The sequence below is a fragment of the Orbicella franksi genome, chromosome 14 (genome assembly GCF_964199315.1).
Source record: "Orbicella franksi chromosome 14, jaOrbFran1.1, whole genome shotgun sequence".
Taxonomy (NCBI): Eukaryota; Metazoa; Cnidaria; class Anthozoa; order Scleractinia; family Merulinidae; genus Orbicella; species Orbicella franksi.
The window spans coordinates 10,656,470-10,677,368 of record NC_138158.1 but is presented as its reverse complement, the minus strand read 5'-3'; the positions used below and the strand labels follow the sequence as shown (position 1 = coordinate 10,677,368).

At 38.8% G+C, this 20,899-nt stretch overlaps 2 pseudogenes; one reads left to right on the top strand and one right to left on the bottom strand.

The window, feature by feature from the left end:
* Positions 1-8,589: 8,589 nt before the first annotated feature.
* On the top strand, positions 8,590-9,993 carry LOC145467175 (uncharacterized; annotated as a pseudogene).
* A 3,478-nt stretch (positions 9,994-13,471) lies between these two features.
* Positions 13,472-19,067, bottom strand: LOC145468768 (uncharacterized; annotated as a pseudogene).
* Positions 19,068-20,899: the final 1,832 nt, after the last annotated feature.

Here is a 20,899-nt window from a genome sequence, read left to right as displayed (position 1 = left end):
TAGTAATAGTAATAGTAATAGTAATAGTAATAGTAATAGTAATAGTAATAGTATATCTTTATTGCGCCTTACTCTGCAAAGGGAGGTATTGGTCTAGTTACAATAAAGGTTTCAACGTTAACTAATAACAATACAAAATAATATTTACCATATCCGTATACAATAAATTGGGAAACTCGTAGTGCTAATTACTTTTGTGAATTGAGAATCTCTTTTCTTTTTTGAAACATTAAATGGATATATTTACCTATTATTTTAGGTGTAACCGTGTTTTCTGCTCTAAGGAAATACTTCGTCTTCTCGTTATCACTTAAACTGGGGTAATGGGTGTCAGCGTTTGAAATATTTGAGTGCAGCTCATGTGTTAATGTGGTATACCCCCGACAATACATCAAGAAATGCTGCTCATGTTCTACGCAATTTTCTTTGCATACTAAACATGTTCGCTCTTCTACTGGGATTAATGCTCCTCTAATTTCATATTTGCCAGTTTGTATTCGTAATGCATGATATCCTAATCTAAGCCTTGTTAGGTTAATTTTGTGTGCTGGCTTTGTAATTAATGTCAAGTAGTTTTCAAGTTGATAATTATTTTTAACTTCCTTTTGTGTAAATGTCTCTCTTGAACTTGATGACTTATTCTGGGTTTCCAGCCAGTTCTGTAAATGTTGATTCTTGAGTGTTTTCTATATAACTAATCGTGCATTCTTGATGTGTTGCTAAGTTGTTGGTGTTTTTATTTTGCACTTTTTATTGATTTCTTCATTCTGTTGAATGTCAAAGAAAGTTGTATGTTTTTTTGCATATTGAAATGCTTCTCGTAACAAAACGTTGTTAGTGGAATGCTTCAATCTTTGCCAGTAGCTGGAGATTGATGCTTTTATCTCGATACTTTAAGAGTACCGCCCATGCTCTGCTCTGCAAGCAATATTCTCTGTATACCATGGAACGTTTAATTACTGTTTACAAAACTTTATATGAACTTGTTCAATTGTACTTTTATCAGAAAGTGTTTTGTATGATAACAATTCCGGTCCCCAAATTTCGCATGCGTAAACTAACACGGGTTTAACCAGGGCATTAAAGAGTTTGTTCTTTATCGTAATTGTTGCTGTATCATCTGTGTTAGAGAAGGATCGATTTATTATCGAGAGAACTTTGATGGCTTTTGCTGAGAATTTCTCTTGCATGGGTATAACGACCAGATGACGTCATTTCTTTACCTAAATACGTTTGTTTCTCAACAATTTGTAAAGTTTAAAATTTACCCTGTTCTTGTTTTGTCCCTTACCACTGAATATAATTATGTTTGAATTTTTGATGTTAATTTTGAGCTTCCAATCTTGAGAATGTTTGTGAATTACATCAAGCGATTGTTGCATCCCTTCTGGAGAAGTGCTGATTATTAGCAAATTATCTGCATGCATTAAGCACTTTAGGGATCGATTTCCTAACACCACGCCTGGGCATTTCTTATTGCGGTAAATCATTCATAAATAAAAAAAATAAAACTGTACTTAAACCATCACATTGCCTTATCCCCTTGTTACATGAAAATAGGTCTGTAAACGTGTTCTGGTCAATTTTAACAGAACTCTTGATTGAGGAATACATGGACTTTATGACATTCAAGAATTTTCTTTGAATTCCGCATTTGTATAATTTATGGCTCATACTGCATTGCCCTATCAAAAGCTTTTTCGTAATCAATGAAACCAACATAAAGCTTTTTGTGTTGTTTGGTGTATTTATGGAGTATTTGGCGGAGAATAAATAAACTATCCGTGTTGCTCGATAAACTTATTTAATCGGTTTTGTAAAATTGATGTGAACAGTTTCCCTAAGCAGCTCTGTAGTTAGCTGGGCATTTGTCACCTTTCTTTTTGTATATTGGTTTTATGACACCCATGTTCCAGTCAGTTGGGAAACTGCCGGTTTCAATGATGTCATTGGATATTCTTTCTAGAGAGGGTATGAGATAATACCGTCCGTGCTTGATCATGTCATTTAGAAGAGTGTCCGTACCAGGTGCTTTCTTATTTTTGAGTTTAGAAATTTGATCATGAATTTCTTTCATGGTGATCGGCTCATTTATAATTTCATACGACAGCGTATTTTCGTCAGGATTGTTTGGGGGATTGGCAACTGTGTGTGATTCTTGAGTTTCGTCTGCGTCATATGAAAGGTTTTGAAATGCTTTATCCAATCTTCTGGTGGAATATCAAAACTTTCGTCAATCGTTTCACTTTTTCGAATTTTGTTTATTAGTTTCCAGAAATCTCCACTTTGGTTGGAATTCAAGGTGTTTATTTCATTTAAAAGTTTATTTTTTTGTATCTTTTACACATCTTTTTTATCAGCTTTTGTATTTCTTTTTGAGAACAAAATATTCTTGTCGCAATGATCGAGGAGTTATGGTATTAATTTTCGCAGGTTTCTGCAGCTTTTTCTTAAACTGTCTGCAAGTATTATCACACCATGGTTTGTTTTTTTTGGTCTTTTTACGCGTTTTACTACGTGATGGTACTAGGCTAAGTTCTGCAACTGATTTTAGTATTTGATTGAACTGTGAAATCGCATCATCTATTGAACTATGGTGTTCTGCACTAAAAGATTTAAGCCTGTTTTGAATATTAAAACTCGACAATCTTATGAATTTATGTTTGGATTCTGGCTTCCAAAGAAATTTGTGAAGCAGTTTCGCGAGGATGCCTCTGTTCTTGGAGGTTCTTTTGGGGCGTTGTTGCTGTACATGATGCCACGATTACGGCAAACCAATTTAAGAGCGATAGAACAGTGATCAGAGTATGGTGTCAAAGCTAGTACTTGAAATTCTAACACTGCGTTTTGAAGATCTTCGCTGACTATTCCGTAATCAACGGTGCTTGCCCCATTGTATTGATACGATGTTAACTTTCCGTCTAGATCACCTGTAACTCTGCCGGTTAATATCCTCAGTTTATTTCCTATACATAATCGTAATGTCTCGCCTCCTAATTTGTTTAAGCTGTAATCCGCATTGTTTCGTTTTGGCCAGTTCTTATCAAGATTATATGCGTTATCGGCTGCGATAAAATATTGACAATCATTTTCGATAACGTCATTCAAGGTTCCAGTCCTAGCATTGAAATCACCAAGCAAAATAATTTGGCTTCGTGCGGAAAATTTGTGTATTTCTTGTTCTAAAACGCAAAGGACGTCTTCGCCCGCTTTTCGGTATTAGTCAGTGATGTATGTATGTCACACCAATCAGATTGGATCTACTATAAACAACCAATCAACTTCTTCTTGTAAAGGTAAATGGTATGTGAGAAGATTTGATCCCGATACAGTTCAGAACGGCTATATTCATTCTTCTTTAAAAGAGGAGGAAGTATTCATATATTGGGCTTACCTCGACATTTTCTGTGGGTTAGGCTGAGGATTTTGTGGGCAAAGAAGCATGGTCAAAGAAACATAGTGTTTGGGATATAATAGACCAATTTCGATATATCAAAATTCAGCCTAAAACAATAGACCTCAGCACGAGGCACTGGGGAATAAATATAGAGTTTGTGGGGTTTATTCCCCAGAGCCTCGTGCTGGGGTCCATTGTTTTAGGCTGAATTTTAATATACCGAAATTAGTCTATTACGAGCATGCGATGGAGGGTAAGCTTTTCCCATAGCCCGTTGCAAAAACGTGAGAGGACTGAGACAAGTTTCTTATGTTGATTAGATTGAAAATCTAAACATTTCAGCTGAAATATTACTGAATGAAAAGCTACCCAGTCAAGTTTGAGAGTTTTCGGTGGAAAATTGTCCAAATGGGAGCCTAGTAAAAGTTGCAAAATTCCATACAAACCCTTAAAATTTTGTGGCCCGTCTACCCAATTCATAAAAACTCTCTATTTTAGGTGATATTTGAAGAGCTATCATGCCATTTTCCTCCTCTGAATACTTCTATTCTTGCTTAAGACTCTCAAATTTAGTTGATCTTTCATTTGAATATCTTAGTTTTTCAAACAAACAGAAAACAACCATACTCTTTCCTAGTCCTCACGTTTTTGCAATGGGCTATTAGGTAAGGTTTTGAATTAAATTAGCCGCTCTACTGCTAGGTTTAAAATGTGAATGAAAGAAAAAGTTGATGTGGTTTCTATGATAGATTTTGACCATAACCCTAACTGGGTATAGGGCCAGACATTCTCCCTCGCCATGTCACCCGGTCACGAGCAGCCACTGTTGCCTCGATCCATGAGCCGAAACCCAATGCTGTTCTTTCTTTTTCTGCGGTTCTCCGCCAAGTCTCTTTCGGTCTGCCACGACTGTTTCTATGATAGGTGCAATTGTATTTTAGGGGGGTGGCATGCACTACTGGGAATGTGAGGAGGTTGTGACCTGGTTCAGATCGTTTGCGTGTTGTATGGAAACCTAAATATTGCTGCAGAGTTCATAATGTGTGTTCCGGGCGTGTTGTTAATTTTATCATCCATTGATAAGTTTCAATGTGAAATGCGAAGAGACTACTCTTAATTTCGTCGACAGAATAAAAAGATAGTATTCTGTGACTATTTCACAATTATATTGGTTCTTGTTTAATACTACTGGAATGAGAAGGTCCGTTTTGAATGAAACTAAGTCTTTTGTCTTCAATGTTATCAGGGTTTTCGCTTTTTGACATTAATACCCAGCGCGAATTGTAGTAGAGGAAAAAGGAAATTATTTTTGTTCAAGATAACTTTAGTGAGGTATATGTAGTTTTGGGTGTTTTATTGTATTAAACACAAGGACCGTTTGGTAAATGAAAAATAAAGATTGGCGTGTATGTTGCCGGTTTGTGATTTTTAGTCCGGTTTGGAGCGGAGTGTGACTCTTACATACCAGTATTTTGGGTTGTTTTAGAGTGCATTGTTTTTTGTCTAATGGTGGCTAGTTATAAACGAGATGAGTCTTGAGTTTTGAAGTAGTTCAAGAGTTAGTAGTATGCAAATGTCAAGATATTTTTATTTTTATTTACAAAGCGTAACTTGATCCTTTGGTTTTTTCACAAGGGGTAAATTCAATTAGAGGTTACGAATCGTCGCTTCTAGTTCTTAGGACATGTTTTTGAGGAGAAGAGACTAGATCTAAAACAGTTCTAACGTTTACAATAGTAAGAGTAGGTAACGATTGTTTTGTTCTTTTATGCTAATATAACGAGATATTTTTAATGTTTAGTTACAAAGGGTAGTTTGACACTTGTTTTTCAAGAAAGTAAATTCAATTAGAGCTGACAAATCGTCGCTACTTGTTCCCACGAGATGTCTGAACAAACAAAACGAGATATTGCTATTTTTAGTTACAAATGTTAACTTAACACTTGTTTTTCACATGGGAATAAATTCAATTAGAGCTGACAGCTTATCGCCTCTTGTTCCCAGGATATTAAACAAAACAAATCTAACAACTTTGGACAGTTTTCATGTGGCTGCAGGAGCAGTTTAATATTTTTAATTAATGGGCATTTTATGACATTCATTTCCGTCTGAGATCTTTTTTAAAGGTAGAGAAGTATGAAAACTGTTCAAATGTTCTTTGAGACTGCATAGCACCAAGTTAAACTACAAATTAATTAAATCAGACTTAAACGTGTCAGAGAGGCTCTTTCTCTTTCTTGCTACTTTTGGTAAAGTAGTGTTGTTGCATTTGTGTAAGAGGTAACCTTATGACTAGTGTAAAGTGAGGGAAGTTCTCTTAACTTGAGTATTTTTATGTAAAAATTCCTCTTTGACCTAAGGGGTGGAAGAGCTTTGTGGTCAGTGAGTGAGGGAGCCATGCCTGTGCGCACGTCACACCAATCTCAGTGTGGGTTGTATATATCAAATAACGGATCAAATTGCCCGTTAGAAAATTGGATGGTATCTACATTAATCTGGAGACATATCGGATTACTGCAGTTTGTTCAGTCAAACATTTTACATGTCATCGATTTAGGTTTATGGAGGTAGAATTACTTATGAACAGTATTTTGTGTGACGCTCAGCTGCTTACAACGCACACGCTGTCAGAAAAATGCTCAACACTAAATTGTGATTCGAGCGTTCGTTTTGGACGGGCTAGTTTTGCTGACCGAAGTGAAAATTGTAGAAAGCACTCATCTGTGTTATCATACAAATTGTTGCAGAAATGGTAAGAGATCTCGTCATGACATACGTATACTTTCCCTTGAAGTTGGTTGGGAATATTTCGCGTGGTACATGTAGGGGTGGTGTCATACAAGATGTTTGCTATGATATATGGTGGTGGCATGTAAGAAAGAGGATCGCAGAGAAACAATTGCAGGCGATCACCGAGACATGGGTATTGGTAAAGCTGCAGATGCTGTTGTTCACACAGAGTATGTGTGCGAAAAGTTATCAACAAAGATTCGAAGCATTAGTTTATTGAACTTTAGAGAAAGAGAAGTGTTTCCTAAAGATAAAACAAGTGAAACATTGTGTGCAAAAAAGCTCGGAATTTTAAGTTCATGCGTTCGATCGATTACACGGTACTCCTTGCTCCTCCAGCCTGTTCGCAGGCTAAGAACCTTCAAGAACTTGCTCCAGAGTTAAGATTGCTATACAGAAAAATAGAAAGATAAGATGCTGATTTAAGAGTACTGGGGGCTGTTCCAAGGCCGTCTATACTCTACAAGTTCAGAAAAAGTAGTATTCGAATATTTTGTTGGGATATCAGTTAAAAAGGAGAAAAACAAGAAGGAAAAAAAGGGACATAGTCATCTTAATAAGTGTAGGAAAAGAGACGTTCTGAAGAATCGTTGTGAAGTATTTAGGGATAACAATCATCAAAGTTTGTACAAGAATATTAAACTATAAAAACATTGAATGGAATCCGGCACCAGTATACGTGAATGAGTTACCCTTATCATAACTGTTAAGAGTCCACCTAGTGCTGCTACCTCCAGGGGCTTTTAAAGTGCCTATGAAATGAAATTTTTGACCCCTTTTTTATCCCAGAAGTCTATATTGCACTGATTCGTAATTTTCCAATTTAAGCTCTGGTCCGGTGCGTAAAACATATTTTTTTACAACCCAAAATTTGCCAAATCAGAAATGTTGTTTTCCGAGGCCTGGGACTAGTGGCGTCATAAGGTGTGTTACTTTTGACGCGTCATTTCGCGTCAGTGTATTTACTGCAAGATTGCTACTCTTTGTAGACTACGAGTAGTCCCTCTTTCTCTTAGTCCGTCGTGCGTGACGCGAAAGAAAACCGCGAGAAAAAAATGGCCGCGCGAAATCCTGGAGGCGAGGAGCGCGCGAAAGGAGGGACTACCGCCTAAGCCCAAGAGTTTGAATTATGCGTTGCTCTCACAACGCAAAAATATGATTGGCTTATGTTAGGAGCGTTGACAACGTGTTGTCAACATTCGAGATACGTGTGACGTCTTGCAGGAATGTTTTGGAACCGGAGCAAATCGAAGCGGTACCAAAGCAAATCGAAGCGTTGGAATCGCGCTTCGCAAGCCATGATGTTCTTGCGAATCTGCCAACAGGCTTTGGAAAGATTCAAATTTATCCAGTATTTTGTGTAGCAAAGCTTTCCGCCTCCAACCCGACTGCGAGCGTGTTGGTGATCTCGCAGCTCAACAGCATCGTCCAAGTCAGCGAATATAAATTCACTGAGCTTGGCGTTTCTGCCGTCCATTTGAAAGATTGAACCGGACTTTCACTTGAAACCGAACATTCACCTGAAACTTTCCGCTGCTATCGGCAAACACTTCACCGCAGCTTGATGATATTCTAAGTCAAATACATAATGTAAGTTCTCGGTTGAAACTCTGCATTCGAAATTTTCGCAATAACTTTTAGACTTACACCTACAGACGCAGCGAAATCGCAGTTTCGCTAAACGAACACTGAACGAAGATATACTTCTCACGGCATATGTTTTTGCCTGGTTACTTGAAGAGTAGAGTAGAGCAATTTTATTCAGGCTATCTCCCGGGGTTATTGACAACAGGCGATAATAAGAGGACGTCAAGATGAGAAATCCTACACCGAAAAATCACTCGGCCGTGAAAGGGCAAACTCTTGGGCTTAGACGGTAGTCCCTCCTTTTGCGCGCTCCTCGCCCCCAGAATTTCGCGCGGCCATTTTTTTCTCGTGGTTTTCTTTCGCGTCACACACGGCGGACTAAGCGAAAGAGGGACTACTCGTGGTCTATACTCTTTGAGCCGTTTTCTTAATTTTTTTACAAAAAAAAACAACAGCAACTGTTGCACGCCTTGCGTGCCTATGTTTTCTAATTGTATTTCTAATTGGTCCCAACACTTATCCTTCAATTGAGAAAATTCGGGTAATTACTCCAGCGCGGTATATTCATCCCACCAACAAACAAACAAATATGGATTTTGCAAGTCGATGGTTGAGGCCCTAGAGTGTTAGGCCTGAAACAGGCTGCGAGAGAACGGACTTTCGCCCCTCAATTGACGAGTTGTAGACTTTGATGTGTCCTTTTTACAAGGCCTTGTGACGTCATGAACTAATAAGCAACAAAGTTAAGGCTATTGACTCAATTAAATCCAATTTTTATTCTTGATTGTGACATGAGTTTGAAACTAGCGTCGACTATGGACGAACGAAAGCCATCTATTTTACTACACGATCTTCCAGACTCTATAATATTTTATAAATTCACTATCAAAGAACGCCTCCTGTTGCGTGGAGTTTGTTGGAATTGGCACCATCTCCTGAATGACCATAGCGTCTGGAAAAAGATCGACCTAACTGAAGACAGTCTTCTTTCAAGCAAAGTCAACAACAAAATACTAGAAAGCTGGGTAGCTGCTTGAGTTAAAAAAAAAAAACAAAAAAAAACAAAAAAAACAAAAAAACAAAAAAACAAAAATAATAATAATAACAATAATAATAATAATAATAATAATAATAATAATAAAGTTTTTGGGCGCATTAAAAAACTCAATGCGCTTACATTACTATAAAAAATAAATTAGTTAAATTCTATAAAATATTTCTAATAACACTAATAAAATAAATGAAATAATTAAAACACAGTTCCTCACAAAATTCCTCAAAACCATCCAACACATCAATGTAAGCGACTGTAAATGTCTCACAGATCTTGTGATTCATAAAGTCGCCGAAAATTGTCTCGATTTGCGAAACCTTAACATCAAAGGTTGTTTCCAAGTGTCCGACTGTGGCATGGATGAGATAGCATTTAACTGCTCGCGCTTACGAAAACTCAAGTGGTGTCTCCGAAGAGGGCTTTGTCAGGCTGCTCCGACAGTGCACTGACCTGGAGAATATCAAGCTTGGCAGCAGAGGCAACTGTCATCATATGCTATTGTCTGTGTGCCATAGCGTCAAGGACTCGAAGGTAGTCTCCATTCGTGATGTTACCCCGTTTGACGAGGGTGAGCCCGCTTTCCATGCATGACCACCATCGATTTAACCTGGTGTTGTTTTATCACTAATGATGCGCTGCTAGCAAGTTCCTTATGCTGTCCTAATTTTGCATCGTTCACTTTTCGCGAGTGCTATCAGACTTCAGATTGCGGTATTCGCGCAGTCCTTCAAGTTTGTCATGAAAGGCTATTAACAGTTCAATTGGAACGCTGGTTTAACATCACCGACGTTCTGTGCTTTTTCCCTGATGAGCTCCAACCGTTTCCTAACCTTTCTTATTTGAAGGTGATAGACACCTCGATTTCCGACCTCGGCATTACGGAGATTGCTGAGAAGAGTCCGTACTTAGAAACTCTAATCGTCGGAGAGCACTGTTTTAACCCGTATAACATTCACGGCACCTTTGTCTCTACGGTTGGAAAAAAAATGCAAAAAATTGAAACGGCTTAAGTCATACTCGGCTAGAATAAAAGAAAGCCATTTGACTGCTAACGGCGAAAATCTACCCTTGATAACGGACCCATATCTTAGAGACTGTCGCGACTGCTCCTCCTCCTCCTTATTGAAAGCTTAGGAGAGTCATACCACTGCGATCGAGAGCTTATGTTAATGCACAAAGCAAGCGAAGTTCGTAGGTTGTACTAAATGTAGTTGAAATAAGGGCAACGAACCGAAAAAGATAACCTTGTCTGTGCTCTGACAACTGTCTCTGTCTGTCGCATTACGTCTCAAACAAGTGCAACGATTTATTTTAGCGAAAAAAATATTTTGGAGTTATGTGAACTTTAAGGAGTTGCAAGTAATTGGAAAAGTGATGCAATCATTTCTTAAGGCTGGATAAGTACACAAATCATTCAGTCACAACTGCCTCATCAGATGCTACAACGCATGCATTCAGGTTGACTGGAGAAGTAAAGCAATATGTTCCATTTACCATGATACCAGTTCCTGGCCTTTTGACAACTCTGTCCTGACGCTCTCTGCAAATTAGAGTGACTTGCAGAGGCGGTAAACGGCAATCTTAAACGGAATTTCCCAAATTGTAGTTAAATTGTTGGCCATTCACCCGAATCTTGGACTGACCAGTTTTTCCATGTAAATGGTAAACAACCCGTGTACTGCATCTTCGCTATAGTCATACCTGTTTGGAAAACATTTTAATTTGCACGACTGTTCCTCTCCAAAGATTATGAATTCCCCTATAATTAGTCTACATGTTTCTGGCACTCGTTTTCCTGTTTTTAGGAAAGATTGCTAGATTCTTTGTTTGGATGAAAAGACCAGGTAAAGCTAGTAAAAACGACAAACGGTTTCTGCGGAACAGTGAAGACCTTCGTATTGGAGTTTAGACCTGCCTTTTCCACAACCAAACTCCCACTGCATCCAATATTTCACCCAGCTTCATTGAACGGTAGGTTAACACACCTTATTAACCTGTAAGTTTTTGGTCTTGGGTTTGCGGTCTTCAGCGGTCTTCGTTTTAAATTAAAACACCCACATTGGGGTTCCCCAAGAATTTTGATGACGCAACGCCGAAGGTCTACTCAACCAACTTAAAGGGCCACAGTCACGGAAATTCTTGTCCAAATTCGATCAAATTGTGAAGAAGTACGTTGTCTATTACAGGAATGGCCCACGCCGTGTACCACGAAGAGGTAGATTTCAAATGACTACTTGGAAGAAAAAAAGAATATATAAATTTAGCCAAGCCTAAAGGCGGAGCTCATGATTGCAATAACTGACGATAAAGGAAAAAGAGAATTATTTTTTATTGGTTCAGAAACTCAAAAAACGATCAATTGTGAGCATGTAATTGTTCAGCGTGTGGTTTTGCTATTTTTTCGCTTAAATTCTAACAAACTATACACAACAAGCCTAACCAAGATTGTAAAAATTACCTACGCAATATATCAGGGAGTTTCCTAGAGACGATCGCACAAGGAATATGCCAGAAGAAAAGTCAACAACGCGCCAGGGGTTAATTTGCGCGGAAATTTTGCCTTTGCGAGTACGCCTTCCTCGCAGAGAAATAACGTGACTCAGAGAGATAACGTGACTTGAGCCCGCGATCCAATCGGTAAATCAGTAACTGGTCAGTGGTCAACTTTAAAAAAACACGCAACCTCGATGAGCTCTTAACCTGAGCCCGCGATATAGTCACGTGATACTGGTGAGCGGAAAGGTTGTGACAGCTGTTAATTAGTGATAGCGTGGACGCCCAAAATCAAAGATGCAGCCATATGGTAATGGTGATACTCTCTTAGTTTTCAAGGTATTAGGCACCTTAAGATACCAGGACGGGATGAGGTCGGACGGCTACCGGAAGTAAATTAACTCAACGGGCATGCGCACGAGAACTCTCGACTCATCTCTCTGCCGTCCTCATCTCGTCGAGGACGCCATTTCGCCCGACTAGCCGTCGTATCGAAAACGTGAGTATTTTGCACTTGTTTTGCCCCGATAACTGTTCCAATCGACTTTACTTTAAGTTATATTGATAGGAATGTTTAGAAGGTTCACAGTTTTCGTGAGTGTAGTGTAGAATACTACGCTGAGATACGAAAATGTGAATAAAAATATTCCTCGTCTGTTCGTTTGTGTTTCAGCAGTCACTGTTCAGACGCTATCACGAGTGTGCAAGTTCAATGCAAACTGTATGCATTGAGAATACATCAGTGTAAGTACAGTCGGTAAAATGTTGTAAGAATGAATACCATGGAGCATCTATCGAGCAAATAAAATACACATTTTCAAACTGATGTTAAGTTGTTTTTTTTTTGATGCAACGTTTGTTTGATTTTTATAATGCTTGTTACAATTACAGATGGAAATTGAAACGTTCACCAAAAGTCAGGATTCTTCGGCGACAGAATTCCCAAACGCTTTAGTGGTAAAAAGCCATCTGAAGCAGGTCGATCAGATTGTTCATTTAATTTTTTCATACGGAAATTATGGTTTCTCTATTGAAATATTGACAGATGTTTGCTTCGCTCATAAAGAAAAAGAAATTCAGCATCGCTGTTCACTATCGTTTAAGCCTAATAGGATAAGATTTCTACCATCTCTTTTGTAGTCTAATAGATGTCATTGCTTCTGTGAAAAGCTTGTACGAGGTTCGAATTATTGACGTCGCCGTCCTTTGCGAAAATGCACATCTTAAGCATTTTGTTTTGGGCAACATGACGGGACTCGCGAAAGTTTCCCGCCTCCACTGCCTTTGCTGTCCTGGCCTTCCCGTCCTCGTGTCTTAAGGTCCCTATTGGCGTAAGGACGTACGTACGTACGGACAGTCACGTGACAACCAAAATTTTTCAGATCGATCGGTTACCAAATTTTCTAAGGTATGGGGCCCGCTCCCGCGTCTTCGGCGCGCAGGAGCTCCGCTACTAGTATTATTTTATAGCGATTTTTTCAAGACACAAGGACAAAACTTAAAAAAGTTTAGTGCCAATCCATTTCCCCCTCATCATCTGTGGCCATAGACAACCCAAAGTGGTATCAATGCACAGATCAACTACTTCGTAAGAAACTGCCAAAGAATTTTGAAAGATCCATTGTTGCATATACACCTTTTGGTTTATCCAAATTACGATCCAACGACCTTCGGTGTAATTAGCCGAGGATTGAGTAGTCCGCGCCATTACATGATTCATTTACTCGCATACCTTACATTGTATGTAATTCCCTCAACAAGAAACCACAATGACAAACTACTTTAAAAGTTATGAGATCTTTTTTGTACAATCAGTGATTGCTGAAGATGTAGAGTTTAATCTCCTAGCACTATCAGGGTGTAGCGTAAGGCCAAGTTCAGACGCCGTACTTCACATGACCCGAATCGAATGCAAATGAGAAAAATCCTTTGTTCTCCCTCATTAGTATTCGATTCGGCTCATGTGAAGTACGGTGTATGAACCGGGCATAAAAAAGAACGATAATATCAGGTTAAAACATAACAGCAATTTATTACATATTCAAATATATGATATTTACATAATTCTGTTCGTTTTTGTTTATAAATCGGATAAAATATTGACAATTTTAACGTCAAATTGTTTCTCTTTTTGATATTTCTGTCGTTCCTTTAAAAAAACCCTTGATATCCACGGTAATAAAAATACCATATCTCTGATCAAAATGCTAGTCCTCAAGTCTTTAACCTTCTCACTCATCGTCATAAGATTGCCAAAGAAAATTCTTTCAAATAACCAACTCTTTTTCATTTGGTGACCTGTATGAAATATGAAAAAATACAAAACTGTTCAAAGCTTCGAGAGATAAATCTGCTGTCCCTTGAGAATTAACGCGATCCACCATTGAACTGGCTTCAATAGCACAGCCCCACGAAAAAGACACGCCCGAACCCCTGTGTCCATAGTTGTGCAGAATAGAAGGACACACTGGATCCCAATCCAACGAAAATTGCCTTTACGAGCGGGTCGTAGTCCCACCAGCACATCTTCCACATCCTCGTCTCCATATTTACGGAGTGGAGGGTAAAACGCCTTGACCTTCTCAAACATTCTTCCGATTGGTGGATAATCCAACGTGAGATTTCCGTCCCACTAGTTGGGTTGCTCCACGCCTCCCAGCCACAATTTGTCGTCACCTCTTGGTAGGATGAACACAAGGCATTGTCTTTCTCTTTTGGACTCGTCAGTGTCCTCGATCAGGGAGTTGCACATGGAATGATTGAGCTTTGCCATCAGGCTACCGTCATTTCTTACTTTAACAATCACCCCTAAAAAAAGACCAGCAACTTTATGATCAGCAGTCATAACTACAGACGCGTTAAATGGGGGACACGACACACACACAAAAAAGACTGACAGTGAGGTTATTGATTGAGTGGTCTTAATCGCTCATAACAGTGATGTGTATGTAAGAAGCGAACTCTTAAATAACTTTGGGAGATGAATTTTAAGGTTGTTAACTAATTCTTCTGAAGGAAGTACTTGAAAATAAAACCACCAAGTTGAGTTGGTTACCTCTCAGAGGAAACACATCCTCATCTCCAGCCAGTTCCTTAGCACTGAGTACAGAGCAGTTGAGGATCAGCTGTGCTTTGTATTTGTTTTTCAAGTCCTCTGCCTGGTCTCTCAGAAGTCCTTTAACTTCATCGTGTACAAAGCCACAGCCCTTGTCTTTACACTGTTTACACTGTACATGACTGTGTCAACCATGGGAGACATGTGTTGGTAGGCATCCACTACACCAGTGTCTGTGTTCACAGCTAAGAGAAAGAGAAGAAGACGGGTCTTTGAGAAACGTTCCTCGTTATAGAAGCAAACGTGCTACTCGAACACTTAAAACATTAGGGCTCTTTAGGAATGAGTATGTGCATTCAAAAAAACACTGCAGGCGGGCTTTTTTTTGCAATGGTGGGGATTTCCATAGATGTAAAAGTAAAAGACATTACTGCCGAATCATGGTTTAGGTTTAGACATACGTAAATGCTTCTGAAGAAGAACAGGAGTGGAATTATGACAAAAATCGACTCAAACTTATGACGAGGGTAAACATTGAATTCATGCACACAAAGACTTACCAATGTCTTGAATAAGCTTTGCATCATGACGATATCCTGGCAAATGACAGAGTTCGTTTATCTTGTCGAACTGGGTTGGAAGATTTACAACCTTACGAAATCATATCTCTATCAGTGAAGACTCTTATTCAGCATGAAAAATCTAGAAAAATAAGGAGGAGCTACCACTTTCTCTGAACCTGAACGCATCAAACTTTATCAGAATGATTTTGCAAATTGATACATACCTTGTCCTTAAAGTAGAATATAGATTGTCTGAGGTAGGCTGCAGTTTCCTTTGGCTTCATGGCCAACTCCATGAACTTAGCATAGCTGTCCATGCACCAATCCTTGGATTTCTCCAAGGGATTTTATGTCTGTGTGCCTTCCACACACCGCAGGAGGCCATTCCCACAAAGCGCCGGCAGTCTCGGAGGTGATACATTTACCCGTCGCGACAGGGGAGGCATACTCCTTTGCTACAACTGTAACTTTTTTCCTGGAGAAAGAAATTAGAGAATTAACATGTCTGTAAAAACTCATGGAATTGGTGGGTTATTGAGCTGTTCTCAAGGTGTAATGATAATAGGAAAGGAAAGCGAAAGTTATCAGTACCTCCGCGCGAAAAGATGTGATTGTGTTGAGGTTATCTCTTTTCAACACTAAAACAAAAATCTTTTAAGATGCTAAAGCTGCCAGCCCCCCTAGTTAAGTCTTTTAAAAAAGACTTAGCCAGGGGGGCTGGCAGCTACCTTTGATCTCGCCGCGTTTCTGGTTTCGATGATCGCCCTAGTAAAGAAATCTGTCAGTCATTTGAGAACCGTAACGAGCATGCGCATAACTTGAACATAACGAACCGCAACCTGTTTCGCCGCCATTTCTGTCTTCGATTTGATAATTTTTATTATTCGCTGTCAGTACTTTTTAGCAACAGCCCTGAGACAATTAGGACTAAGAGAATGAAGGCCCAACTTTGTGTCAGATAAAGTGACAAGTTTCAGGTTGATATTTTCCTGCTGAGCGTGGTGAATTTCACATTCTGGGTTACTGTATCGGGAGGATAACGAAGCTGAAACTTTCATTTCGCTGTGGAAATTTTGAAGCTCATTACCGCCCATCTTCGCACCGATGAGGGAGAATATTTCCTTTGCAATTATTCTTCTCTAATTTCTATGGAAAATAGCGATGTCGAACTGTATCTAGTCTGCCATCAAATATCGCGAAGCCTCTCAATGGAAGTCTTTAAACTGTTTCTCAACTGTTCAGAGTTGTATATGAAAACTTGAGATATAATTATATAAGCTTTTCTGTCTGAAGAAGTTTCCGTCTTAACGTACGATTATTTTGAAACACCGCATTTAATTTACTTCGTGATTGTCCTGTAATATGTGTGGTTTGAAAGACGTTCTAGGAATGATTTAAATCATGAAACTTGAAGGCAGTTACGGATAACTCAACAACACTGAAATAATAATAATAATAATAATAATAATAATAATAATAATAATAATGGCATTTCGGGCAGTATATCCACAGGGTGGCTCTTCGCCTGCCCGATGCTAACTAAATTTACAATTGTAAAAAGGTTAAAAGATATCTAATAGCCACTAGATGTTGGAAACCTCCTTTCCTTACTGTTCAGTTCCACTTTGAACTCTCAAATGTGAAAGCATTCCTGCTTCTGCATGGGAACGCCCAAAATGAAATTGCTGGGCGTAGACGTACTGTGAACTTTTACTAGGCTGAGGTGTTTTATTACCAAGCTATTTACAATTTCTTACATGCTTTGGCATAATTTGTACTAATGATAAGCATCCGTTTTATTTGTGTGCGGGTGGAAGAAAATTGTGTCATACATCTGGGTATTAAAATAGGGCTGTCATACACTCATCTGCAAAGGGAGATATGAGACCCAGAGAAGGCAAATGAGCCATGTTATCTGTATGTGTGTCCTAGCTAGTAATGGAGTTGACAGAGGAAATGGTCATTCATTCAAAAACTGACTTTTACTTGGACAAACCTGAGTCAACAGAATCTCCACAATGTTGAATTAGGCCAACGTTGATACCTGGCTCCAAGGCTTTGGAGAATAACAAGAATTTGTATCAAGCGCAAGGGTTACTTGATTTATTTGTCTTGTAAGGCAAAGAGATGAGTAAGGATTCTAATACATCAAATTTGGCCTAAAGTGTTGCTTATCAGTGGCTAGTTCCTGTAATGAAAGGATAGTTAAGTAAGACAATAAGCAAGGTTAAAATAAATTCAGATGATTGCAGTCTTAAATAGTAGTTTTCTCAACTGGCAATTCTTGGTGCAAGAGAGGAGCATGAACTGTTTGAAAACTGTGTCAGAAGCAGCAAAAATAAAGCGCCAGGGACTACAAAAAGAACAGCAAAATGAGATAGTAAAGCCAAATTTCCTGCACAGTCTCCATCCCAAATATTTGATTGGGCCCATTATTTAAGCAGTTAAGTCTAGAGGATCAAAGCAAAAGTCTGAGGTTGATTATGAAGAAACAAAAACAAAAATTATTAGTTTCAAATTTAGACCAAAGAGATGGTGATGGTTCTCAATTCTGCCGAGGGACCTATCCAGTATTCACTTTGGTAAATAATGCCAGATGCTTTGTCTGAAACCGAAGCAGACCTCTTGTATAAACAAACTATTAGGTGAGAGGCCAAGTCGTCAACCTTAACGTAACTGAAAAACGCCGTACCTACTGTGCTCACTATAAAACGTGCTCTAATTGTTGGGAGTTTTAACAAGTTCTGTTCTATTTATATTGTTTGCTTATTTCAGTGTCCAAAATTAGTACAGCAGTGCTGAACACTTTGACACAGAAATAAAGTGATTTAGGGTCACGAACCTGTTTAAAAAGTTAACCCTTGCCATCGTGGAGTCCAGAAATACATGCAGAAATACTCCCGTTGACACTACACCACTACACACACAAAAAAAATATGCCGAATGAAATATTACACTGTGGTGACTGATGACTGCAATCTTGCTCACACGGAAATAAACATCCACGTCCATCATCCACATCACTTCGTAGTGGGGTTCCCGCTCACAGGTTTACAATGGAGTGTTTATCCCCGCTCCTTCAAAATGTCCAGAATTTAGATGCAGGGCTTGAACTGGAACTTTACCTTGGATGTTTTGAACGTGAAATACGCAAAATGTTTACAAAGCTTTACAAACGCTTTCCGCTCACGGAAGTCCACCATGTTTTTTTTCCAACGAAACCAGTACTTAGTCTCGCTCGGCTAAATTTCTTAACTGGGGCGATCATAGAAACTCGGTTCCAGGCCTCGATGCCTGGACTTAACGAATCTACCAAACGTTCCTTCTTTAACACCTTTCAGCGCCTTACCATAAGTTATCTTACATTAATTCACTTACCCTTTGTTCAATAGTTGAAGTGCATTGGTCATTCCCACAACTCCACCACCAATTATGAGTATACGAGGGGCTCTCTGTGGGTTCTGAAAGGAGAAACAAAATGTAAAATAATTTGTTTAAGGGACCAGACTACTGTCGAAGCTATAAGATTACAAAGCAATTCGATGTTGGTAGAGAACTGTGATGAACAATAATGAATGTTTCGTAAGATAGTCCGTGCATTGTTAATCTGAATAGCTGAGACATTATGATGTGTGCATTTTGTGCCACACTTAAGAAGAATTTATTTTTTAGCCAAGCACTGAAATTAAAGAGTTAAAGACTTATAATATCTGTACTCAACATAGCGTAAAGTGTCAATAGATCTATTCATTCATTTTCCTTTTTGAAAGGCTATCGATAAGAAAAACAATTGTCTGTTACCTGAAGTTTCTTCGTATTGTCCAAGGTTCTTGTAGACTGCAATGCTATTTAAAAGTCCAATGCTTCTCTTTTCGAAAGTAAGTTGAACTTTTTTTAAGGTCAAGCTATCTAAGGTTTCTTCCTTGTGAAGCCCCTTCGAGCTGCTTTTCTCTGCTTTGGAAATGAACCCATTTTATAACCAGTCGGTTCAAAGAGGCATTCAACATGCATCTCAAGAGGCTGAAATAATAAAATTCCTGATTAAGACAATGTTGACGTTAAAGGCTGAACGCTGTGCACGTATGAGATTAAGGTCGATGACTAAGCGCATGTTCGCAGACCTTTCATGTAAGATAGAAATGTGTTGGAAACCAACTTAATAACAGTTCTACTTATGATAAAATTTGTTTTTGGATTTTATGTCATGTCCCTATTTTATACATTTTAAGGTGATTATTGTCATATGTGGCATAAAAGCCGATATGGATAGGTGCCCACTCCTGTCGCCAGTCTCTCACATTTCTCTTCGTTCACCACATAAAACCAGTCAATGGGGTTCCGTTCTCTAGGCTTCCATTGTATGCTTTCACTTTATCTTGATGGGTTTAAGAATTTGTCATGTGAACGCATAATGGTCGAACTTAAAATTGGGCTGGTAAACTTTTAGCGGGTCCAGTGTTTGCGGTATATTTGTCTAGTTAAGTCACGTGCAAAGAAACTCAACAAAAATTTCGCCTATTTTTGGCCCATTTGTCAATCTTCAAATTTCCCATGGTTGGACTTATGATACTTGTCAAACTACATTGATCTTTTCGAACTAAACGATTCTTTGGTTGGGAAGACGTTTATCTTTATTAAATATTTTTTTTAAAACACAACTTTTAGCTCTACAAATACAGACGATTGTACGGAAAAAGCGTACGCATTAAGAGCTACTTCAATAGCGTTCGCACGAATAGTCATGTCTTAGGATTTCATCGTCAGACTCAAAAGTTAAAACTAAATTAGACTACATAATGTGTACCTTCGAGAAGTATTTTTTAAAGAGTTTTCATAGGAATGGTCATCGAGCTTTAAAATGACTTCATTCATGGACTCAAAAGAGAAAAGCGAATTAACTAGACGCAGAAGGTTCCAGTCTATCAACGTCTTCCATAAGAGTTGAACTAGATTTCAAAATTAAGGGACTGTGCAATAATTACTTGGAGCGGGGGCTGGGAAATGGGTGAAATATGCCCCAAAACGAAGTCATACCCCCCTTTCATTAAACAAAAATTAATTTCAACCCCCCTCACATAATGATAATAACATTAAGGCTACATCCCCTCCCCCCCCCCCCCCCCCCGTTGAAAAAAGTCTCCTCCCACTGATTTCCTCATATCTAGTTTGCTTGTTGGATTTCTTCCTCTGGTACAGACATTATTTCAAATGACTCTTCCACGTATGTCGAAGAGTCATTTGAAGAGTCATCAGAATCATTGGACTCTGAGCTTGTGTCATCTTCGCATGAATTGGGATATTCCTCATCTTCTACAGCATCTCTGGCACTAAGGTTCCCGCGTGCGTGGGTGGGAACTCGATCAATCAACTCAGCCTTGCTTCCACTTATCTCAAGACCTTTTTGCTTTAGATACATTTTCAACTTCTTGTTGGTTCAATTGTCCAAGAAATAAGCGGAAGACTGTTCCTTTCTTTGACTCTTTTTTTGGCTTTTGCATCGCGGAACTCAATGTGCTGTACATAACTTTTACATGCAGTCTCGTCCACGTTGTACTGGAAACATACCTCTTGCAATTATGATGTCATGTGTGCTAATATTGGCATCTGATTGGGTGACATCGAAAAAGCAAGAAAACATCAAAGAAAAAATTAAAAAAAAAAAAAACACTTGCTTTATTGCATGTTTCTTTTCCAAGCCCCTATTTTCTGTCTCTTGGCCTAGTTTGGCCATTGTTCTCAGGGCCAATCAAAAAAGAGCCGAGAATGTGCTGCACATTGCGCGACGCAATATTCAAAAGTGAAAAGTGACAGTTTTTTGAGGAGTTCTTTACCGAAATAGTCATTTTATATCCATCAAATTTACATATCAGACTTTATCAAAGTTTAAGTACGCTATTTGCAGCAATTTTTACGTTCTCTGGTTGGATCGCTTGTCAAGAAGCTTTGTTGTTGCCAGCAAC